Source organism: Balaenoptera physalus, assembly GCF_965194825.1.
Source record: "Balaenoptera physalus genome assembly, chromosome: 6".
NCBI classification, from domain to species: domain Eukaryota; kingdom Metazoa; phylum Chordata; class Mammalia; order Artiodactyla; family Balaenopteridae; genus Balaenoptera; species Balaenoptera physalus.
Genome location: NC_138885.1, coordinates 126462702 through 126489514, shown reverse-complemented (window position 1 = coordinate 126489514; position 26813 = coordinate 126462702). Strand labels below are relative to the sequence as shown.

General features: G+C 36.3%; 1 long non-coding RNA gene across 1 annotated transcript in view; it reads left to right on the top strand.

Moving 5' to 3' along the window:
• The window catches only part of LOC309662215, a 284000-nt gene that overhangs the window by 181483 nt on the left and 75704 nt on the right, over positions 1-26813 (top strand). The window contains exon 5 of the long non-coding RNA XR_014264588.1: positions 20688-20762. This is a non-coding gene — a long non-coding RNA (uncharacterized lncRNA). The remainder of the gene's footprint in view (positions 1-20687; positions 20763-26813) is intronic.

Sequence of the window (26813 nt, the reverse complement as noted above, 5' to 3'; positions counted from 1 at the left end):
ATGGTGCTTTTCAAACTTGCCCAAAGTTAGGACCACTTGAGAAGTTAGGTCCTTTTTAAGAGATTCACTGAGTAAATTGGCAGTATGGCCTGGGAGTTTAGATTTTTAAAGTTTCCTGGATAAGAATGATGGTCAACCAGGTTAGGAGCTATTGTTCTATCATGTATCTAAATGCTGCATACCAAGAAATCCAGACTAATGTGTGTGACGCACCATATGTGACTCTTCAAAGGCATGGTGTTTGCATCTTTATGCACCAGTTGTAAAAATTAATTCAGTTTAATTCTTCTCAAGCATTTTTCTGACCTATGATAGTTTCAAACAAGCCAGCAGTCCTCAAAAAAGGATTGACTCTTCAGGGAATGGTGCCGGTACTCCAGGATGAAGTAGATTCCCTCCATCTGATTTTCTGCAAGTGATGCTGCTTATGTGTATAAAAATGATGATGATATTTCAGATAAAAACACCTAGTCTATACATTTCTAAAAAGAAAAAAAAAATCTTTGAAATTATAAGTACCATTAAATTCTAAGTACCATTAAAAATTATGAATAATTGAAATCCTTAGCATGCTGTAAGGAGCCCAAGACCAGGTAAACCCAAGCTGTCTGTTCTGCTTCACTTCCTGCCATCCTTACGTAGGATTGCTATGTTATAATCAACGAGTGCTTTTCACTCTGCCTGTGTGCATGATTTCCTCTCTATGGAAAGTTCTTTCCCTTATATTATGCCTTTTTAAAATGCTTCTATGATTTTGGTGTCTTCTCTACATCACCAGGCAGAATTATTTATTACTTCTGCTTATTACTATTTACACTCTAATATTGTAAATATTCTGTTTATGTGTTTATGCTGCTCAACAAATCAAAGATGTCTTCTGCCATCCCTTATCTCCACATCCACTGTAGACACTGATAATCAATTACGGCACTTCTTCCTGCTTGGCCTATGTGGGATGGCTACATGGTTCAACAAATTACTCTAGGGAATCACCACTAACTGACTATTTGGCTTGGGAGATTATAAATGCTTGCCGGTAAGTCATTGAACTGTCTCTGAAGAGTAGAGATTGACAGATGGTCAAAACCTGATAAATATTAATTGGATTAAGGGAAACAACCTAAAAGAGGGCAAATGTGGCTTTTTCAAAAAAAATAAACTTTTAATTTATTTGTAGATTCATATGCAGTTATAAGATATAATATGGAGGGATCCCACGAACCTTTTACGCAGTTTAGTTCAATGGTAACATCTTGCAAAACTATGGTACAATATCACAACCAAGATATTGACATTGGTGCAGTTAAGATACAGAAATTTTCTATCAACCCAAGAATCCCTCATGTTGCCCTTTCATAGCCACTCACACTTTTCTCCCATACCCACCCCCTCCTTAATCCATAGCAACTACTGATCTGTTCTCCATTTCTATAGCATTTGTCATTTCAAGAATGTTATATAAATGTAAGATATAGATATCTTACAGTATATAACTTGGGATTGGCCTTTTTCACTCAGCATAATTCTCTGGAGATTCACTCAGGTTGTTTCTGTGTCAATAGTTTATTCTTTTTTGTGAGTATTGTTCCATGGTATGGATGTACCACAGTTTGTTTAATCATTCACCCATTAAAGGACATATGAGTTGTTTCCAGTTGTGGAATATTAGGAAGAAAACTGCTATAAACAGTAGTTTACATGACTTGTGTAAACACATGTCTTCATTTCTCTAGGATAAAAGCCTAAAGGTGCAATTGTCTGAGTCATAAAGTAGTTGCATATAATAGATTTTTGAGAAACTGCTAAACTGTTTTCCAGATGGCTGTACTATTTTACATTGCCACCAACAATGTATGGATAATGTTAGTTTCCCCATATCTTTCCCAGTATTTGGTGTTGTCAATATTTAAAATTTTAACCATTCTGATAGGCGTGTAACTACATCTCATTGATGTTCTAATTTGCATTTCTCTAATGGATAATGATATTGGAAATCTTTTATATGCTTATTTGCAATCTGTATATCGTTTTCAGTGAAATGTTTTTTCATGTTTTTGACCATATTCTAGTTGGGTTGTTTGGTTTCTTTTGCTGTTGAGTATTGAGAGTTCATTATATATTCTGGATAGGATGATTATCAAGGTTTATGGTTTGCAAATATTTTCTCCCACTCTGTATCCTGTCTTTCGATCTCATTAACAGGGTCTTTCAAAGAGCAAATCTAGGAATACCGGGGAATTTTCTTAACTTAATAAAGATCATCTGCAAAAACTTTATAGCTCACATTACACGGTGAAACCACATAGACATGGAGATTTCTGTTTCAGGGATTTTTAAATTACAAATACAATTTCCTTAATAGTTATAAGAATTAGTCAAATTACCTATTTCATAGGGGGTGAGTTGTGATTTTTCTTTTTTTTTTTGAGAAAGTGATCCATTTTCTCTAAATTTTAAAATTCCTGTGTATTTTAAATTTTAAAATTCCTGTGTAGAGTTGTTTGTGGTATTCCTGAAGTATCCTTTTACTATCTTCAGGGTCGTGGTTATATCTCCTGTTTTACTTCTGATATTGGTAACATGTGTGTTACCTCTCTCTTGCACTCTTTTTTTTCTGTGTCAGTCTTATAGTAGGCTTGGCAATTACTAAACTTTTCAAAGAACCAACTCTTTGCTTCATTGATTTTCTCTATTGTTTTTCTGTTTTCAATTTTATTGATTTCTACTTTTTATTATTTCCTTCCTTCTGTTTGCTTTTAGTTTTTTTTATGATCTTCTGTTTTCTTGGTTTTTGAAGTAGAAGCTTGAATGACTAATTTCAATGTTTTCCCCTTTTCTAATTTCCTTTAGTGGCACAAATTTCTCTCTCAGCACTGCTTTATCTGTGTCCTACAATTTGATATGTTGTATTTTCATTTTCAATCAGTTAACTGTATTTTTTAATTTCCTTTGAGAGTTCTGTTTTGATAATGCATTATTTAAAAGTGCTTGTTTATTCATAAAACATTTGGAAATTTTTGTTATCTTCCTGTTATTGATTTCTAGTTTCATCTCACATATTTGAAGAATATAGTCCAGACACAATGGAATTCTTTTAAATTTATTGTTTTGTTTTATGGCCCAGGATGTGGTCTCTCTTGCTTGAAAAGAATGTGCATTCTGCTGTCAGATGGAGTGTTCTATAAATGTTGATTAGATCCGGTTGGTTAATGGTGTTTCTAAGTCCTGTATCCATGCTGACTTTTTATCTAGTTGTTCTGGCGATTGTTGAGGTTCTCAAGTATAAGGTTTGTCTATTTCTCCTTTCAGTTCGATCAGTTTTGGTTCACACATTTTGCAGCTCTGTCGTTTGGCTCATATGCACTTGATTGCTATGTCTTCTTGGGGGACTGACACTTTTCTGATTATGATAATGCATTATGGCATTATAATAATGCCACTCTGGTAATATTCTTTGCTCTAAAATCTACTTTATCTGATATTAGTAGGCACACTCTTGCTTTCTTCAATCAGTATTTGCAGGGTGTATCTTTCCCACACTTCTGCTTTCAACCTGCTTATATTGTTATATTTGAAATAAGTTTCTTGTAGATAGCACATAGTTGGATCATGTTTTTAAATATGATCCACCAATCTGTCTTATAGTTGGTGTATTAAGACTATTTACATTTAATATAATTAAATGTTGGGGCTTAAATCTGCCATTTTATTTTTTGTTTTCTATTTGTTTTTTCTGACTTTTTTCCTCTGTTTTTTTTTTTCTTTCCTTTTGGTGAACTACTTGAACATTAAAAAAATATTTTGATTTATATATGGTATTTTTGAGTATCTCTTTGTGTGTCTTTTATAATGGTTGTTCTCGGTATTACTTTTTATACATAACACAGTCTGCTAGTGTCACCATACTACCAGTTCAAATGAAGTATAGTAACCTTACCTCATCTCTGTATCCTTGCGTATTTAAAATATAATTGTCATAAAGAGTCCCTTTACATACATTTAGAAACACATCAGACAGTGTTATAATTTTTGCTTCAACCATGAAACAATTTAGAAGACTCAAGAGAAGAGAGGTATATTTTTAAGGATAGCATATTCATACACATCCACAATACCTAAATAAGGGAGATCATGTTATTCAGACTTTTGACAAACATTAAGCAAATATATTTTATTTTCAATAAGATTATTTAAGGACTCATTTTTAATTTTTTTAGGAGAATATCTGAGGAAATGGCAATGAATTAAAGGAAGAATTATAAAACTCTCACTGAGCATTTAAAACTTCTCCTCAAAGCTGTGAGTAATCACCATGAGAACCTGCTGGCATCATTGCATGTATCTCATATTATTAATTGCTTTGTGCCTATTTGCCCTTATGTTTGGTTGTGCTGATTCTAACAATGATCCCCTTGGAGAAGAAGCCTCTTCATACAAAAAATGCCGTGTAGAAACACTAAAACAAAGGGAAAATCTTCATACATTCCATGAAGCAATGTTATATGTACCTTCTCCATTACACAAAATATACCTCAATTCACAACTTCTGAACTCAGTATAGTCAAGGGTTTCTCAACAGCAGCACTATTAACATTTTGAGACAGATGATTCTTTTCTGTGGGGACCTGTCCTGTGCATTAGAAGATGTTGAATGATGTCTCTAACGTCTACAAACAGATGTCAGTAGCATCCCTTACCCCACTCCACTTACAACAAGCAAAAATTTCACCAGGCATTTCCAAGTGCCTTCTAGTGGGCAATATTGCCCTTGATTAAGAGCTGCTGAAGTAGGCAAAAATGGGACATCTGAAGTTTGTCCTCTTTTATTTATCCCTATTCTCTGCTTTTTATACTTTTTTCTTTCGGCTCAGTGATCAGCCACTACTCATGACAAGCAGAGTGTCTTCTTATCCTCTTCCCCTCTGTCCACTTATAAACACAGAGAATTCATTTATTTGTTCATTCCTACATTCACTTGTACAATTCTCACTATTTGGGCATGTGTTTGGCTCCAATTGGCAGACTTAATATCCTTTGGGGAGGCTGTCTTTACCAATAAAACACCTTTAGGTAGCCACATCTACCAGGTCAACCTGTCATCATTGGCAAACAGAGAGCCCAGGCCGTGCTTTCTTTTTAAATTGAATATATTTTAATTTATTGGTAAAATTGGCCCTGGAAAGAGCCTCTATCTTAGACTTTGTACAGTGAAATTTTACTAGGACACATTATTATTGCCTAAATTATAAATCTCAGACAGTATACTTCAGTGTCCAAATGATAAGTACATAAAATTCTTAACCCAATATTTGAGCCTCAAATAAAAACTAACTGCATTATGTTATCACTGATGGTTACTTTACAATTTTTCTTTCATTTACTTTTTTCCTTTATTTTTCTTTATTTATTTTAATTTTTTTAATTGAAGTGTAAATAACCCACAGTATTATGTTAGTTCCAGGTGCTGAACATAGTGGCCCAATAGTTCTATACATTACAAAATGATCACAGAGTGTTTGAACATCTGGGAAATTTTGATGTCATCTTGAAACACAGAGTTTCAAGACAGCTGAATTAAAAGTTTTTATTTGTATGGCATTTCAGAAATTAAGTAACAGACAAAAGGAGATGGGAGGTGTAGTAACTCATAGTTCATGATTTTTACCTTAATATTTATCAAAAATTTTTTATCTGAACAATAGTTTCAAAATACGTTCATATAAGTAAGGCAAAGAAAAAAAAAAAGGTTCCATGATCAGATGAATTTAGGAATATACATAGTTAAGCAAGACTCTAACTCAGAACTTTTTATGCACTACTATATAAATATTAGGAAGTATACACAGTGTATCTATTTAAACCATAGGGCCTAAACATATTTAATCTATTTATTTCCTAATCATTTTTAACTATAACACCTTTTTCTCTTCATTGAATATGTTATGTGCTCAGTAGTTCTCAGATTACCCTCTGGGAAACTCTATACAACTTAGTTTGAAAATAGATGCTTTGCAAACTTTGGCCTAGTTTTGTCATGTTTTACTCTGGGAGGATAAAAAAAATGTACACGCACACAAATAATTATTTTACATAGCAAAATATAGTTAATAGTCTAATGGAACAAACTTCATAGAAGGGAGAGAGTTTTAAGGGCAAAGGAAATCATAAAATTTATTAGGAGGAGGTGGTACTTGAGCTACGATTTTTGGTGGCCGGGATATGGAACAAGTTCTATGACAAGGCAGTCCATAGGTGATTATAAGTGTGGTCAGTCCAAATTGGACAGAATTTGAGAAAGTCATGGGCGGCATTTCTTACAAAGTTCTTTTGGTTGCAATTAAGACACCCTACACACTAGTTCAGACTTTTGAATTTCTATAGGCAATGGAGCAACGGAAGCATTTTGAAGATGTGAATCATGTGCAAAGTCATCTTTCAAGAGCGTAAATCTAACCATTGAGTACAGAATAAAGTGAAAGTATTAAAAAAAAGGGACTAAAAAATCCCCCAGAAGACAATAGACAAATTATGAGGCTATGTTTTGAAGCACATAATTAAAAATGAAGTGGGGTATGGAGTAAGGCTGGTGAGGATAGAAAACTACAGCTTTCCCATTCCATAACATGGTTTACATAGATAGATGTTAATTATAATTCTTACTCTCCTTCAGCCATCATTTTAAGTTAAATGTTCTCCTTTCAAAAATTAGAAAACTCAGAGCTTTGTCAGTATAGCTCATACTTATGCCTTAAGTCTTGTCTTCCACAATTACCCCTTCCTTCCTGGTTATTGCAATTTTAACTTCCCCTGAAACCTTGCCAAATTCTGGACTCTCTTCATTCCTCTATTCTTAATGTACTTAATTTTTTTTTTTTTTTTCCTATGGCACGTATCACCTTGTAACATAAAATGGGTTTTAATTATTCATTACTTCTGTTGGCTGTCACCTCTATTAGAATGCAACTTCCACAGGGTAGATGTAATTTGAGCTCAATACAGGCTGTTGAATGAATAAATGAACGAATGAATGAGTGAATACATTAGTTGCAAAGCTGGAACTAAATTGTAACACAATATTTCTAGAACATGCCTCTCTTTTACATATTTAATAAGGTGGTAACGGTTTTATAGTTTGCAAATTGAAGGGTATGCTATTGATATTTGCAAACTAAAAATACATTATTGTACAGAAAGTAATTATAACAGAATTTCAGGCATTCACCTCAAGCTTTCCAGCGATATTTTAAGAAAAAAGTTGAATTAAACTGTGCAGTCATACTAATCTTTCAGTGCTAGTCAGTCACCTGTTACATATTGACAAAGGGAATTCTGGGAGGGTCACTAAAAACAGATGACCCTTCAGGTTTCAGGCCACACCTAGGAAGATGTACTCTACAAATACGTGGCCATGTGACTGAGCCTTGGTGAGCCAGCAGGCGGTATGGGATCAGATTTTGGCTTACTCAAAGGCAACGAAGGAAGTGAGCCATATGGTGTTATTTTGAGGATGTCAGGGAAAACTTTGTACATGCTCCCAAATGCTTTTCCTACCTAATTGTCGCTGATTTTACTAGGAGAAAAAAAAATAAAACCCCACAACTTTCTTTCTACAAATACATATATGGCTTAAAATGCAAATTCCTTTGGAAAAAGTTGGACCCTGATATTTAAAAGTCCATTAAGATATGAATAATAGCAATCCTTTTTCTGAGAGTATATGTGGTGATATCAGTGCAGAGGCACTGCAAACCTGATAAAGAGGAAGTTGAGGGTGCCAGTGCAGGAGTTTAAATACAAAGAAGAACTTGAGGGCATTCAATGAAGTATCTCTCTCCACTGCAATTTAATGAGTTCAGGACTTCGGGGGGTGTGTGTGTGTGTGTGTGTGTGTGTATGAAAGAAGGAGGATTTACCACCCACAGTCCCTTTTTCTTTGTCATCCACAAAGTTGGTGGGTAGAACCCTTTGTCTCACATTATATAATAAAGCATTTTGATCCTAGTTTAGGTAAGTAAGTCCCCATATAAACTAAGCACATTTCCCAGAGTTCATTGGACTTAGTATGAGACTGAACTCTATTTGCTTAGATGAACTACAGAATAGAAGGTAAAAAAGCATGAATTCCCATTATTAACTAGTTAACTAATTACATAGCCTTAAGGAAATAATTTCTTTTTTTTAATTAAAAATATTTAATTGGAGTATAGTTGATTTACAATGTTGTGTTAATTTCTGCTGTACAGCAAAATGATTCAGTTGTACCTATACATACATTATTTTTTATATTCTAGTCCATTATGGTTTATCACAGGATATTGAATATAGCTCCCTGTGTTATACAGAGGACTTTGTTTTTTATCCATTCTGTATATAATAGCTTACATCTGCTAACCCCAATCATCTCCCACTCCATCCCTCCCTCATTCACTCTCCCCCTTGGCAACCACAAGTCTGTTCTCTATGTCTATGAGTCTGTTTCTGTTTCATAGATAGGTTCATTTGTGTCGTATTTTAGGTTTCACATATCAGTGATATCATATAATATTTGTCTTTGTCTTTCAAACTTAATTCGCTTAGTATGATAATATCTAGTTACATCCATGTTGTTGCAAATGGCATTATTTCACTATTTTTTATGGCTGAGTAGTATTCCATTGTATATATGTACCACATCTTCCTTGTCCATTCATTTGTTGATGGACATTTAGGTTGCTTCTATGATTTGGCTATTGTGAAGAGTGCTGCTATCAACATAGGGGTGCATGTATCTTTTAGAATTATAGTTTTGTCTGGATACATGCCCAGGAGTGAGATTTCTGGATCATATGGCAACCTTATTTTTAGCTTTTTGAGGAATCTCCATACTGGTTTCCATAGTGGCTGCACCAACTTACATTCCCACCAACAGTGTAGGAGGGTTTCCTTTTCTCCACATCCTCTCTAGCATTTGTTATTTGTAGACTTTTTAATGATGGCCATTCTGATCAGTGTGAAGTGGTACCTCAGTGTAGTTTTGATTTGCATAGGAAATAATTTTTTGTTTCTGAAACTATTCATGTTTCCATCTACTAGTCAGCGGGATAAGCTGGTCTCTGATTGGCCTTCCATTTCTGAGATACTAAGACATCTTTATTTTTGTCAGTTCATGAGTAAAACAGATAAAACCTGAGATTAGTGGACAAGGTCTCTGAAGGATCTGTGATGGGACAATTTTGTTTAAATATATCCAAGTCTGAAGTTGTGCTGTATTGTGTAACAATTATTCTTCTTGGGCCTCATGTTCCCCGTCTATGAAATAAAGGTATTAGGTTATAGATTCTGCTTCCTTCTGATGAACTATTACATGTTTCCATAGTTCTGATATTAACTTTAGATTTTATAGTTGAGACAAGATATGCAGTGATTTAATACAGTGAAGTAATGGGATTAACATTAATATAATCTTTCCACTTGGTAAAGGGACTGCTACCTAAAATTCCTTCTTTTATTCCTTTATAACTTATTCAAGATGGTAGGAAAATATCTACAAAAATTACAAATTTAAAATCTACAGGAAACCCATACATAAGGGACGCAGGCTGAAGAGTTGCTTTAGTAATTCAAAGTCTGTACACTTCGACTTTAGTATATAAGAATTTTTTAAAATTTAGAAATGTAGGCAGATCTGAAATATATTTGAATTGCATAGTTTTCAGAAGTCTTTTTATGAAAGTCAATTCAAGGTAGATACATATGTATCTTATTCATTTGTTTGAGCATTCTCACAAATATTTTTCTAATCCATTTTATTCTAGAAAAATTGAAAAAGTACTCTTTTTATTCTTTCCTTCTCTTCTAGTTTCACTGGAATTTAAAATTCTCCTTAAATCATTGAGGTTACCATTAAACAAAGACAGCTCTGTCATTGTATTTTCCAAAATTTCAAGTTTGAATTCTTGTGGATTTTACTTGTAAAGGTTACATTTCAGCTCTGTCATGTTCAACCTTAATTTATTAACTAGAAAATTCTTTTCTGCTGGCCAAGCTCCTGGTTGCCAATTCCTTTATCCTTTATTTCATTATTTCCCTCTATGTTGTTTTGTTCCTCGGCCTACTGTAGAAGAAATATCCTCCAGTCAGCAGATTTTCTCCGAATCTGTGAACAGAGGTTTGATGATCAGAGGCCAGTATTTGCTGGCCATGACAGGGATGGGGGAGTGACAGAGGGGAGTCTGTGAAAATAGGAAGTCACCTTGTCACCAGCTTTGATCAACATAAAACCAGGATACTGAAATGTATGAAATAGCAATATTTGGCTTTCAGTGCAGGTATAAAAATGAAATCAAAGACTTTCTATTAGATTCCCAGAATATGAGTTACTGCAGATGTGCCTATAATTGCAGTGTTGTGCAGGATAGCACAATGGAAAACTTTATTGCTCTGTGTCCCTTCAAGTCCCATTTGCATCTGTTTGCTGGATGAACGTACTGGCAGTAATCAAACACGTACAGATCTTGGCTGCCTCATGCATGCTGAAGGTCTTTTATGGCAGCATGCTTTGTTATTTGTCTAGGTGTGTTTTTCTGTTTTCCTAAAAGAAGACATTTTGAGAGAAAAGGAACAAAGAGGCAACGTGCCATTCAGAAATGGGCTTATACCAGGCAAGTTCCATGCCAAATGCTGGGAAAGTCACAGGTGTGTTTCACCTGAGACAATGCAGTCATGTGCTTGGGGGTATGAGTAGGGGACTGGGATGGAACGCATCCACCGTGAAGACTCGTGTGCATCAGCTCCATTATGATGGTATTTTTCAAATATAAATCAGGTTAATAAGTACCACCTCAAATTTTAAAAAATCAAAAACAAGTTGATCTATTAGGGATTATGGAGGCCTCTATAATCCTCATAAACATGGTAATATGAGAATGTTGTCTACAAAAGAGAGAATCATTATCTGGCTATTGTTTGTTCTCATTGCATTCTCTCTTCCACCTATTTCCAGAAGTTAGCCGATCTCGGGTTGTTCCACTCTGTCTTTTAAGAATGGAGAGGTTGAGCCATTTGTTAAATTCATGCTAGATTCACACATTGGGTAAACATACTAGATTTTGGAAACTCATGTAGTAATACATTGATAATAGTTTATTTCTTCAAAAAACAACTTTCTTTTTCTCAAAATAATAACACCTTACATGTTTTTATTACTTGATAATATAAAGCCCAGTTTCACATGTTTTCTCATTTAAGCAACATAGCACTCTTGGGAACTTTAGTTAGTAAGTGCATTTCATAAGGTTATTAATTTTTATCATTTTATTTTATATATTTTTTATGAATCACCTCAAAATCTTGAAGGGATAAAATGGAAATTAAATAAATAAATAAAGAATAGGGCTTCCCTGGTGGCGCAGTGGTTGAGAATCTGCCTGCCAATGCAGGGGACACGGGTTCGAGCCCTGGTCTGGGAAGATCCCATATGCCGCGGAGCAACTGGGCCCGTGAGCCACAACTACTGAGCCTGCGCATCTGGAGCCTATGCTCCGCAACAAGAGAGGCCGCAGTAGTGAGAGGCCCACGCACTGCGATGAAGAGTGGTCCCCGCTTGCCACAACTAGAGAAAGCCCTCACACAGAAACGAAGACCCAACACAGCCATAAATAAATAAATAAAAATAAAATGACTAATACGCTTTTAAAAAAATAAATAAATAAACCTGGCAATGGAGGGAAAATCTCCACAAAAGAAAAAGAATAAAAAATAAGTAAATAAATATTGCTTAGGTAGTGGTAATAAAATAATCATGATTAGAACTTGGATTCTTTGGTGCTGTTTCTGCTTATTAGGAAGAAACCAGAATCAGTCTCTCTCAATAGTTTCTCATTCTATCACTTGTTATGCCCCACAATAATTGTTAGAATAAGTATTTACACTGACTTCAGAATTAAATATTTTAATGACTGTTGGGAAAGTTAGGGTGGAGGAAGCTGATTGGAACACTTCTTGGACACAAAAGGAGAATGGACAGCTTTTCAAGGTACATCCATTTCCTGCATCATGGATTCCTCCACGAATTCAAGAGGAATTCAATGTGACCTCTTTTCAAGATAGTGCTACTTGTGTTTAGGACCCAGAGGTATAAAAAAACCAAAAACTCTTTATTGACTAATAATACTAACATTAATCATAATAAATTGTTGTATTTATGTGTGATAGGTAGTACACAGATGGTAGTTAAAGCTTTGTGAGGGATAAGGTCATTTAGATAAATTATGTAAAATGAGAAGGGCTGAACATCCAACTCTGGTGAATAACAACATTTAAGTATTAAATAGAAGAATAGGGAAAAAAATCTGAAAAAAGTAGAAAATATCAGAAAATAATCTAATAGTGTCATGAGCATTAAGGTAGGTGAGTCTATTAGTTTCCTAGGGCTGCCTTGGTAAAGTACCATAAACTGGGAGGCTTAAAACAGGAGGAATTTATTCTCTCACAGTTTGGAGGTTAGAAGTACAAATTCAAAGTGTGAGAAGAGTCGTGCTCTCTTTGAAGCCTGTAGGGGAGGATCTTTCCTTAGCTCTTCCAGCTTCTGGAAGCTCCAGCTATTCCTTGGCTATGGCTGCATAACTCCCATCTCTGCTTCCATCTTCATGTGGCCGTCTACCTTCTGTGTCTGTAGATTCACATGGTGTTCTTCTCTGTGTGTATGTCTGGGTCAAGATTTCTCTCTTCTTATCAGGATACCAGTCATATTGGATTAGAACCCGCCCTAATGACTTCATCATAACTGAATTACATCTGCAAAGTCCTTTTTCCAAATAAGGTGATAGGCACAGGTACTGGAGAATAGGACTTCATTATATCTTTTTTGGGGGGGCACAATTCAATTCATAATAATTAATGTTTCAGGAAGAAAGGTGAGTAAAACATAATAAACAAAGCAGAGAACAAGTAAGGTAAGGACTAAATATGCCTGCTGAATTTCATGATTGGAAGTTGGTTAATAACCTTATTTTCATTAGACTCATTAGAATGATGGGAATGATGGCAGATAACATAGGGTTGAGAATTGAATGATGTAAAAGAAAACTCTGTGAAGAGGAAAACAACAGGGCAATGACCAGAATGAGATCTAGAGATGATGAGAGTTTATATGTGGAGTGAGAGAGTGCATGTAAATGTACATTAGGACAGATTTTTCTACTTCCTTCAGTCTCCTTATTCTTTCTTATCAGTCTTCATTCCTAAAAAGCAAAGAATCTTTTGACATGATGACACCTCAGTTATACTCTGAGAGGTCGATATTTGTGAGCGAAAGCTCTGTAGAGATGTAAGATTATACCAGACTGAAGCCAAGACCATTCTTTCAGAATGACTCAATACAGAAGATGAGAAAAAAGCAATGAGACACTTTGCCTTACTTGCTTTTGTGGATTGTGGTGTATCGTAGCTAAGTAGAATTCCCAGAATAAATGCAGAATATCTAGTCAAATTTGAATTTGAAGTAAAAAACAAGTAATTTTTGTATAAATATATCATGAAATACTTGGGACATACTTATATTAAAATTTTCATTGCTTACCTGAAATTTACTAGGGGATATTTTAGTTTTACTGGCTAAGTTTAGCAACACAACAGCTGAGTGCATATGTGTTAATAGAGGAATGGAGACAGAGAGACATTGAGATTGAGAGAGAGAGAAAGAGAGAGAGATAGAGAAAGGGAGAGAGAGAGACAGAGACAGGGAGACAGAGAATATGAATACAAGAGGAGTCCTAGAAATAATAGGAGGGAATAAAATCTAGAGTTCATGTAGGAGAATTAACTTGAAATAGAAGGGACAATTCTTTCACTGAGGCAGGAAGAAAAGAGGTGGGTTAAACATAAGTATATCCAATGTGGGAATAAGTATTTGTAAGAATTCATTCCTAATCATTCATATTTTTATCCGAATTAGGAGAGAAAACCATTTTCTGGGACTGGAGAGGTAGGTGTGAAATTAGAAAGGAGGTTCTTGGAGAGAATAGTAGACATTCTTAATAGCCAACGTCACAGGAAAGTGGAGGGCGTGAGACTCGAATTTAGCCTTCCTACTGTGCAATATGAGTAGCAAGAAGAGTAACCCTACTTCTCAAAAGGACTCCAGAGGAAATGATTTAAGTTGTACAGTAAATAGAATTGCCAAGCCATCAAGTCTCCAAGTCTGGAAAAGGAATTGGTGAGACCTGAAAAAGGAGAGAAGATTTAAAAAGGATAATTTCAATCTCTCTCTCCCTCCCTCTCCATCCCTCCCTCCCTCCCTCTCTCTCTCTCTCTCTCTCTCTCTTTCTCTCTGTATTAGTTTATTTGGTAGGCAGGCTCTTATGTTGCTGTGGCAAGATGCCAGCAGAAGCTTCAGGCTCAGTTCAGTCCCCAGCAGAAAGATAATTTCTTATTCTTATTTACTATAGCAGGAGTCCCAGGACTTATGCTCCTTGGTTCTGATTGGCTCTGGTTGGCTCTAGTTGACCACTACTAAATCAGGCATGTAGATTAGGGTGATAGAAACCTTTGATTGGCTAATCCTGGGGTTGAATGACACGGACTGAAATGGGGGATCAGGGACAAGAAAAACTGGAATGCCATATAGTTTTATGGACAGTTAAAATCCATTACATATACGTCCAAAGTTGTTTGGAGAGTACTAGGAAGACAGAATGTGACACTGGAAGGACAGACAATAGCCAAACATAAATTTCATACTTTGACCTAAGGTGTGTATATATATATATATATATATATATATATATATATATATATATATATATATATTTTATATCCACTTTGCATTCAGCCCAATCATATATAGCACTCAAAGTTTACAAAGGGGAATTTTGATGGACATCAGTAGTACCTACCTACAGGTGAAACTGGGCTTAAACATTTTAGGTTGATGGATGTCTGTTTCATTCTTCTAGATCCAGAATGGCAGACTGGTTATTACTTACCCTAAAAGAAACAATAATATGTGGTCTTCTGAGTAATAATGGCATGATCTAATTCAATTTGACAGTTTAATTTAACAAGCATCTACTACATGGCTACTAGGCAAAAGCTACTGTCTTAGAAATGAGGGAATACAGTGTGCTCTCAGAAAATATTATTGAATGAATCTGTTGACATATATGAGGGACAGAATTAATAAGTTATATGGAATTGTTGTAGGAAGAGTTCAGTAATAGTAAGGATTTACATAGATGTCATTGGGTGAATAGTTATCAAAGATTTAACTTTGAAATGTCTTCTTGTATCATCAGGATAGTCTAGGTTATACTGCAGTAAGGAAAATAAAATCTCCAAGTTACAAGGACAGAAAATAAGACAAGCTGTGTTTTGCTCACTTTACATGTCCATCTTTCAATGGCAGGTCCCTCTGTTCCATGCGGTCCTCATTGAGGCCCCTAGGTTGATGTAGGTTGGGATCATCCAGAATACCAGTCAAAGCATAGAGGAAAGACAGTATAAAAATCATGCAGTGTCTCTTATGTGCTTCCGCCTAGGAATGATGCATATCACTTCTGCTAATATGTCAGAGAAAGTCCCATGGTCACACCTAACATCAAGGGGGCAGGGAAATGGTCTTTCCCTGTGGTAGGAGGTAGAGGGATGTGAGATGTTTGTCGATTGCAGTCTGTCTCAATTTATCAAAGATGGATTAAAATAGTGAGTCATTAGTTGCTATCATGCTGAGGATATGAGAGATTTTAATAATAACAACCCCCATTTATGAACATCTTTTAAATTCCAGGTATTATTCTTGCAACGCTGGATGATTCATATTGGCTTTCCCTTTTCATAGATGAGGAAAGTGAATTGCACAAGTTATGTAGATTTTCCAATGTCACAAGAGCTAAGGCCTGGTTATATAAATGATTCCCGTTGTTCAATTCTAAGACAGTTCACAAATAACTCAGATCTAACACCTAATAAATGTATGTTGGTTAACACTAATTGAGTAATTGTTAAGTGCCAACCAATGATCTAAATACTTCCTGCGTATTTTCCCATTTAAAGAATAAACGTCTGCCCTAATTACCCCAACTCTGTAGTTTGCCCTTTCTTTGATGAATATGAAACGAATTATTCTGTTGCTCCAATCTAACATTTAGAAATATTCAAGTAGGTCAAAAGAAACACTCAAGGTAGAGAATATTATCTGGAAAGAGCGTTAGACATGACACAGACACGTCATTCTTCATTTCGTCTCCACGTCTCACTCTGAACAAATCACTCACCCTTCTTTGACCCTAGTTTCCTTTTCTTTATGGTGAATGGATTGGATCAGTGACCTCTATATACCCTACTGCTACTATCTGTGGTTGTTTTTCTTTGAGTCACTCTGTATCCATTCAGATTAATACAAGGCAGAATGGGAAGCCTCTATCAGCTTTGTGAAAGGAGCTTCTAGAGCAATAAGAAAGAGTGACTAAGATAATGGTAAGAATCAAATGAGTCTACATTCAGTCCTCAGCAGAAGTAACAGCTCTAGCAAGGCACTATTTGTGTCAGGTTTTGAGGGACTAACTTGTGGAGGAGACATCATGACTCATGAAAGCAAATGACACTGAAATTTTCCATGAGCTTTAGAGTGTAGTTGTGTAGACTTATCTGCTTCTCAGCTTGTTGTAACTTCTCCCACAGCCTATTTTTCCTTAGCCTCAGAATTAATACTGAGCAATGAATATAAATCAAGTGAGAAGGGAAGTCAGAAGGACTTCAAATAAAAGGTAAAAAAAATCCAGCCATTTCGCCCACCCCCCATTTCCAGGTTTTTTGTTCCTTAAAGACTTTTTAGATGTCCTCTGAGCTCATGATTCTTAAGTAGTGACTGAAATTGCCTCCTTTTCATGCTCCTACAATATTAGAGTGCCACATTTCTAAAATGAAGTGCTATACCCATGGTATGAAAAGTAGGATATTCTATAACGTCAAATAACAATTTTCTCTCCAGACAATAAGCTTACCACACCAATTTTTCTCAAGTGACAATAAACATACCAAAGAATGACTTCCTTCTCAAAATTTTAAAGTGCATTTGCTAAAGAACAGGTTATATGATATGAAAAATGCATACTGCATATAAAGTTGTAAGTATTTTAGTTCATCATAGCATTATGTAGAAAAGATAGATGATATTATATGATTTAGCTACAATGGCCAACTAAGTCTCTAAACTTAGAGACTCGAGAAAGAGAACAGCTTGGGAACATAAGTAAATTCTTTCAGGTGTCCAGCCAATTAGTACCATAGATCATATCCAAGAAAGATATGTCTTAATACAGTTTGTAGGCTCCCATATGCTACTTACTACTTCAGATAAAGCAGGCAGATTTTCTTGTTAAACAGAAATAACCAATATTTCTATAAAATTTTACAATGTATGCATTTTTCAAATACATTATTTGAGATGAAAAGAGGGTATGATTTTAATTCTCACTTTACAGAAGAGGAAGCTAAAACTCAGGGTTCAAAGCTCAGGTTGTAGTAGTGATACAAAACCAGGTCTCCAACCTCCAAAATCCAGACTGTATCTCACTGTCACACATGGGCCCTATATTCATCACTGTATTATCTGTTGCCCTCAAAGAGATAGAGGTAACCAAAGTAGGATGCTTCTGCTATGACCCAGATATAGGGGACAAGACGAATAATTAATTCCAGTAATTGACATTTATTGTGTGCCTACTATGTGCCAGGTTCACAGACACAACAATAGACAAGACAGATGAAAGCGTCTGCCTTGTGGATTTTAATGGAATGAGCAGGGTAGGGAGAGAAAAGCAATAGGTAAATTTACTTATAAACTTACTTATGAACATACATGATACATTCAATAATAATCAATGTGAGAGGAAAACAAGCAGAATGAAGAGTAGGAAGGTGAGTAGTGGTGGATGCTGATGTTTTAAATGTCAGGGAAAATCTCCCTGAGAATGTGGCATTTTTAGCAAGAATCTGACACAAGAGAAGGAGATGAAAATGCAGGTAAACTGACATAATTTAAAGGATTAGCAGGAACAAAACTGAAAATGTGATTCTATCCCAGCTTCCCAAAGCTCCTAAGTCATCTACACCCAGGATGGAGGTAGATGGTAGGAGAATGAGCCATGCTGGGAACATCATGGTAGTTTAGCAGGTTCTGGGGAGGAAGCATGCTTTGGGTTGACTCCAGCTGGTGCCAGTGGTGAGTGAAATTCTAATAGTAAAAAATCAGGGAGCACCATGCTGACAAAATGCCCTGTTTCCTTGAAGGAAATGATGCCCCTCAAACTTTTCATGTAGGAAGAGAGCTCCAGGACAAGGCTCCAACTTTATTTATCCTTTTCTTTCTTTAGACACCTTGTCTTCTTTACTCCTTTTGAACCTATCATTTTTTCCTTCTAATTTCCATATAATAGAAAGAGGAAAGGAGTATGAGAAATGGTAAGTGGTTGGAGAGTCAAATCAGAGCTGGAAGTTAAAATCAATTCCTCCTTTTCCCCCTTCTCACCTCCTAATAATTTTACTTACTGCTCATCTTAAAAGTTGCATTTTTTCTTGACTATAATCAATGTGGCCTATCCTTTTTCCTCATGTAAGTTCAATTCTCTTTGAGAATTTTTAAAATAAAAGCTATGTTTACATGCATAAACAATTGATTCTACTGAGTGATTGATGAGTTTAATCTTTGAATGATTAAACCAAACACTTTTAAACCTTTGTTTTCTTTTATTTAGTGGATCATACCATTTGACTGAACTATTATTGTAGCTAGAAAGGTCAGTTTGGATATTTCCATTGTGGACCCATCCTACAAAGAGAAATAAAATGAAACAAAGCCAGACATCTTCATTCAATTTGGACTGTATAGAAAGAAGTTGCCAACTATTTTTACTGTAATATTTCTGGATAATATTGGAAGATAAAAATTCTTCTACTTATTCTGTCTCCCTTCCAGTTCCAGCAGGTGTATTCAATATAAGACCAGATTGCCTTCAGTGATGTTGTCCCAATGAATCATCCATCTGGGTTGCCTTTATATTCTTAAAATTGAAATGATGAATACCTGATTTAAAAATTTTACAGATGGTGTCTTCTTTTGGTTGGCCTTACTTTAAAAGAACATTTATATTTTATCTGCGTCGGGGGAAGCTCCTCATCTCACACAGTTCCCAAGCCTTTCCAACATTTCAAATACTTGCTGCTGTAGAAATAAGTGGAATGTCCTAGCCTGATTCATAAATGCCAGTAGGGTTTAATTCTGCACTTAAATTATGTACAGAATTGGAAATGACATTATGAAAATTAAGAGTTTGTATAAGTTTAGAAATTCACAGACTTAGAGAAATTCTAATTGGAAAGGTTATTAGTAGTCATCAACTCATACTCACATGATGAATAAATCTACTATATAACAGCCCAATAGATGGTTGTCCAGCTTATGCTTGGACATTAATAACATGTTTTTCAAAATATACATGAGATTCATGCTGTGTTTGGTAGAAAAAAAGGTTTGGGGGAGAATTAATTAGAAATAGTCTCTACTGTCTCTATAGAGGTGAATACCTTTGTCCTTATATTTAAACTGTCCAGTCTTCAGCACAAACCTAAATAACCTCATGTGTTCTCAAAGGTTTTTAAAACAACCTTGGGTTTTTAATAGGCTAGTTATTGTATTTTCAAACAATAATAGTCAAGAAATCTAACAATAATTCAAAAAGAATCATGTACCACAATGTTCATTGCAGCACTATTTACAATAGCCAGGACATGGAAGCAACCTAAGTGTCTATCGACAGATGAACGAACAAAGAAGATGTGGCACATATATACAATGGAATATTACTCAGACATAAAAAGAAATGAAATTGAGTTATTTGTAGTGAGGTGGATGGACCTAGAGTCTGTCATACAGAGTGAAGTCAGAAAGAGAAAAACAAATACTGTACTGTACTGTATGCTAACACATATAGATTGAATCTAAACAAAAAAAAGATTCTGATGAACCTACGGGCAGGGCAGGAATAAAGACACAGACGTAGAGGATGGATTTGAGGACACAGGGAGGGGTAAGGGTAAGCTGGGACGAAGTGAGAGAGTAGCATTGACATATATACACTATCAAATGTAAAATAGAGAGCTAGTGGGAAGCAGCTGCATCACACAGGGAGATCAGCTTGGTGCCTCGTGACCACCTAGAGAGGTGGGATAGAGAGGGTGGGAGGGAGACGCAAGAGGGAGGGGATAAGGGGTTATATGTATACATATAGCTGGTTCACTTTGTTATACAGCAGAAACTAACACAACATTGTAAAGCAATTATACTGCAATAAAGATGTTAAAAAAAAAAATCTCAAGCCCAGGAGTCAGATTTCTTGTGTTTGAATGCTGGACTCTCTACTTGCTCACTACATGACCTTGGACTAATTACTGAATCTCATCCTTAAGATGTAGTAATAATAATACCTCTATTATAAGTTAGATTTAAAAGTGATATTCCACATGGAAGTGTTAATCTCTGCCTACCACAAAGTAAACTTACAATAAATTTTATTATTACCCCTTGTAATTTTTCCTAAGCACAAATTTGAATTGATTAGGCCAGAGGCTAGTTTTCCGTGCCATGCTGCATTGGTTAAGAGTGAACAAAGTCATCTACCTATTTGAATGACCAGTTCATCTCTGTTTTCCAGGGATTTGCTGGGTTTAGTGCTGAAAATCCTGTCTCCTGGGAACACTTCTTATACCTGCACAAACCAAGATGCTTGGTAAGCCTACCCAGAATCTACACCTCCAGCATGGATTTGTGATTCTCTAATTTCATTTCCATCTCTACAAGTTTTTCAATGGAGTAACTCCTGAATTATGATAATTAAGTAAAAAAAATCTTAAAATTTCAATATGTATCATTAAAAAATGTAAAGGTTTACTCTAATTTTTGAGTTCTGGATTATGAGAAACATTCTACTTTGTTAGGACAGGTATTACTAAAATGTGGAGGGTGATTATTTTTCTCCCCCACACCCCTTGGGACAAATTTAATTCTGAGTGGTTTGCAGGGTTAGGGTCTAGAATGCCTGATTGAAGAAATCTCAAAGAATGTGCTGATTTTCCTCTGAATACTGATCATTTACTTGGAGAGCTATGAACCAATACTCATGAATGATACTTAGGATGTCTGGGAAACTCTTAAAACTGTAATAAAAATTCATATGCAGTTTGTGTGTGCATTTTTCAGGGAGAGTGTTTGTAAATTTCATCAGATTTCAAAAGGAAACCATGGTGCCTAAATGTTTAAAGTTCACTTTCTTGAGAAGGCTTGAAAAGCTAACATTTGTACAATTTGGGTCTACTTGAAACAAGGTTTACCTGCGCTCCTCTTTCTTGGTCCTGTTTAGTCCCTGGATTTAGTGAGTGAAGTCCCAGAGGATCACTTCAGAATAACTTGATTCAAATCCTCTTTAGAGTCTCCTTCCCTCACTTGATATTAGACAAGCTTTGAATTGGTCACAAATTTGATTTCAGGATTGGAAAATCTATATTAGATAGGGCATTTCTATGGGGGGTTTATTGTTAGAAATAATGAATAACATTTTTAACCCTAAGGTAACAAGAAAGATGTGTTGGAAGAAGGTAAACAAGAAGTCTGGGTTGTACAGACAGTGCAACTGAGTTATTTACCCTGCTCATGGGCTTAAGTCAGTGACTAAAGAGCACTCTTAATTTTCACATGAAAACTATTTCCTTTATGGGTGCATGAGATAGCACATGCTGAAGGACAATCTGAATGATTATCACAGGTGGAAGCAATGTAAATTAGTGTTTGAGAGATGAACCGTGGCTGCAAACACAAAATGATCCCAAGATCCAATAAATAGTTTGTGAATAAGAAATGGGTTAGGGAAAGTGGCTTCGAGACTCTTTTTGAGGATAAGGCTCTTAGAGACTCATTTTTATATGGTGTCAGTACATGGGTGCATGGATGGGTGTGGTGATTTACAGGGATATACACAAATTCGCACAGAAATGTAGCAAGAGATGAGAGGTCCTCTGTCATTGGGGCAACAGTGTTCCCTTCTTGGGCACACTGAACTTTGTTGAAAAAGCACTGTACAAAACTTATCCGATTGGTACTTCTAAATTCATGGTCACTAAAGTTAAATGAAACTTCAGCGTTGCTTGGCAATCCTGCTACTTTTTTCTAAATGACTTATAATTCCATTTAACATAATGTTTATTTCATTACTCCACAGTATTGTCAAACCTCTAGGCTTCCACCCGTTTTCACTCTCAATAAGTGATTACTTCTTGCCTTACAGATAGAGTATAAGCTCCCAGAGAGGAAGGTTTTCAATTCCTGAAACCAAATGTACCTATCTTTTACAATGAGGGTAATACACCATCTTCTGTCCACACCCAGTTGCTTCACTTTTGCTCAAATCCTTCCCTTCCTGCCATCTCAGAAATCTTTACTTTATCTACTGTACTTTACATTACCTGGTGTCTCCAGAGTCTTCAACTTATCCTACTTGAACATTCTTATCTCAGATAAACTTGCTTCTTATCTTAAAAAAAAAACCAAAAAAACCTCCCTCTATTTTATGTCTCTTCCCACTCCTGCTCTTTACTCTTCTCTCTCAGTCAAGCATTTTAGAAGTTGTCTCTACTTATTGTCTCCACTTACTGAGCTGCAAATTGTCTTCTGCTTCCACTTTCCACTCCAAAACTGACCACGCTAATGCCACCAATGACCGCAGTATCACAAAATCCAAAAAGTAATCTTTCATTATCTTAGTTAAAATCTCAACCACATTCAAGGCATTTGATTGTTCTTGGAAGAATTTCTTGTTTTGACTCCACTGACACCAGAAACTTCTCATTTTCATTCAACTCCCTGGTCACTCCTTGCTGCTCTCGCTGGCTGTCTCTTCCTCTTCTGCTCAATCTTCAAAGGTTGACATTCCACCCTGAGCCTGACCCTTCCATCAGTGCTCTTTTTCTAGGCAATGTCTTATCCCTACATCTCTCAAACTCAACTGCTGACTTGGTCCATGTGTTAAATGCCTCAAACTCAACTTTTCAAAATCAAATCAGTTCTCTTTCACCACAAACCTGCTCTTTACCCAGGATTCTCCATCTCAATAGATTACACCATCATCAAATATTCTGTTCAATGTGGAACCCTGGTTATCGTCTCTGATGTCTCCTTCTGTCTCCAACCATACTCAGTTAATCGCCATTCCCTCAGTTTTGCTTACATCTCTCCATATGTAACATCCTATTCTAAATCAATATTGTATTTTACTTGGTCTCCTCTTATCCACTATTGCTGCCTCAACATCCTGCCTCTTTTTTCTTTCTTCTCTAAGCAGCCACAGTTGTCTTTACAAACTCAGATTTTATCATGTTGCCCCTATTCTAATATCCATCAATGGTTTGCCATTGCTCCTAGAATAGCCTCTAAAATCTTTAACCACAAGGTCTTGAAATTATATCACTCTCATTGCAATCTTAGTCTCATATCTTACTGTATCTTACTTATCTCTCTGTGATATAGTCACCTTGGCCTCCTTTCAGTGGTTCACTTACCTTGTGCTCCTTCACATCACAGAGGCTTCATGCAGATCTGGGCTCCTTTTGCTTTTTTCCTGCACCTAGTTAATACATCCTTCAGTTTTCAGTTTATGAGTCATTGCCTTCTACCCAGATTAGTTTCCACTGTATTTCTCTCTTAATACATATAACAATTGCCATATGTGTAATTATTTGTGTAGTTATTTGTTTAAAGACTTAATTGCCAACATGATAATAACCTCCACGAGGCTAGGCATTATCCACATTATTTACAGCTGTATTATTAGTTATTTCTTGAATGAATGAAGATACTATAATCAACTTTCTCCTTTTTGATAACTTCTTGACTAATCTTATAACCAAAAAAAAAAAAAAAAATCACTGAGCGGTGAGATCAATATGGCAGTCTAGGAGGAAGCAGAGCTCACCTCCCTCCATGAATACATCAAAAATACATCTACATGTGGAACACTTCTCACTGAAAACTAACTGGAGACTGGAAGAAAGACTCCTGTACAACCCAGGCTGTAAGAAAGATACACATGGGATCAGGTAAGAAAGGAAGAGAAGTGATTAGTTGAGGACCTGTGCCCTGGGGAGAGACTAAGAAGAAGAAGGGTTATATGGGTAGACATCCTCTGTCTGGGGAATAAGTGGTTCAAGCCACATATTGGGATATTGGGCACCTTAGCCCTGGGGGAATATGAGTCTCCTTGTTGGAGGGCCAGGGGTACTAATAGGAAGGCTGCGGGAAGCCTGGACTCTGTTGTGAGGAGTACACACATACTTCCTTACTCCCAAAATAGGGCAAAGAGGAAGGATTGAAACTGCATGTGTTGCTAGTAGGTTTCTGGTGTCCACCCTGACACATGACCCGCCTGCGCCAAGCAACCATTCTGGTCCCACTTGCTTCCTGACTGTAGCTCCACACTAGGGTGAAGGCTACAGGGGCTAAGGGGAGGCTTAAAAGCAGCTGTGAGGCACAAAAGCAGCTCAGACCCAGAGGGGCATCTGAATAGGATGGGGGAAGCCAATACTGGCACTTACACAGGCACTGCATCAGAAACAATGTGGGTCGCTGACTGCAGTCAGGGCCACACAGCCCATACCCATACCTACACCAAACAGCCAAACCAGACCCTCTTGCTCCAGCACTGCTTCCCTTTGGGATGAGGATGCTGGTGCTGGGAGTGGGAGAGCACACACTTAAAGGGAATAGAACCAGCTCAGACCTGACCCTCAAGGTTTCTACTCTGAAGACCTGGCCCCTTACCCAATAGGCAGTGATGGCCTCTGGGCAGAGGAGAAGCTCCAGTTCATACCTAGCTCTGACCTCAGCCTCACCATCTCCAGCCCCACTTCCTACCAAGACGATAGCCGCCAGCACACTCTGAGGAAAGACGTGACTTTTGTTCACATCAAATCCAGCTCCCCTACCAAAGCCACTGGGCACATACAGACTGCATAAGGATGCTCCCATACAAGGACAACCGTTCAAGACTGCAATGGGTAACTGTTCCACCTAATTTCATATAGACAGAGAAAGTTAAGCGAAATGAGAAGATAGAGGAATTTGTTTCAGGTGAAAGAACAAGAGAAAACCCTTGACTTGCCACAGCAATCTTGAGATAAAAGAGTAAAGCTGGAGGAATCACACTCCCTGATGTCAGACTATATTACAAAGCTAGAGTAATCAGAACAACATGGTACTGGTACAAAAGTAGACACATAGATCAGTGGAACAAAATAGAGAGCCCAGAAATAAACCCACATGCCTAGGATCAGTTAATCTACAACAAAGGAAGCAAGAATATACAATGGAGAAAAAACAGTCTCTTTAATAAGTAGTGCTGATAAAACTGGACCGCTATGGGTAAAAAAGTGAAATTAGAACATTTTCTTACACCATATACAAAAAATGAACTCAAAATGGATTAAAGAACTAAATGTAAGACTTGAAACCATAAAACTAGGAGAGAACATAGGCAGAACACTATTTGACATAAATTGTAGCAATATTTATTTGGATCTGTTTCCTAAGGTGGGGGAAAGAAAAGCAAAAATAAACAAATTGGACCTAATTAAACTTAAAAGCTTTTGCACAGCAAAGGAAACTATTGAAAAAATGAAAAGACAAACTACTGAATGGGAGAAACTATTTACAAATGATATGACCGATAAGGGATTAATATCCAAAATCCATAAATAGCTCATACAACTCAATATTAAAAAAAAAAACACCCCAGTTAAAAAATGAGCAGAAGGCCTGAAAAGACATTTTTCCAAAGAAGGCATACAGATGGCAACAGGCACATAAAAAATGCTCAAAATCTCTAGAATGGATAAAGAAGATGTGGCACATATATACAATGGAATATTACTCAGCCATAAAAAGAAACGAAATTGACTTATTTGTAGTGAGGTAGATGGACCTAGAGTCTGTCATACAGAGTGAAGTAAGTCAGAAAGAGAAAAACAAATACCGTACGCTAACACATATATATGGAATCTAAAAAAAAAAAAAGGTTCTGAAGAACCTAGGGGCAAGACAGGAATAAAGATGCAGACATAGAGAATGTACTTGAGGACACAGGGAGGGGGAAGTGTAAGCTGGGACGAAGTGAGAGAGTGGCATGGACATATATACACTACCAAATGTAAAATAGACAGCTAGTGGGAAGCAGCCGCATAGCACAGGGAGATCAGCTCAGTGATGTGTGACCACCTAGAGGGGTGGGATAGGGATGGTGGGAGGAAGGGAGACGCAAGAGGGAGGAGATATGGGGATATATGTGTATATATAGCTGATTCACTTTGTTATAAAGCACAAACTAACACACGATTGTAAAGCAATTATACTCCAATAAAGATGTTAAAATAAAAAAAAATGCCCTAAATATTAATTAAGAATAAAGACGTATACATGGTAATATTTGTAATAAATAAATAAATAAATAAAGTATACATTCAGTATATACCAAAAAAAAAAAAAAAAGCTCAAAATCTCTAATCATCAGAGACATACAAATCAAAACCACAATGAGCTATCACCTCAAACCTGTCAAGATGGTTAACATCAAAAAGTCTACAAATAACAAATGTTGGTGAAGATGTAGAAAAAAATAGAATCCTAGTACACTGTTAGTGGGAATGTAAATTGATGCAGCCACAATGGGAAACAGCATGGAAGTTCCTCAAAAAACTAATGTAGAAGTACCATATGATCCAGCAATTCCACTGCTGGG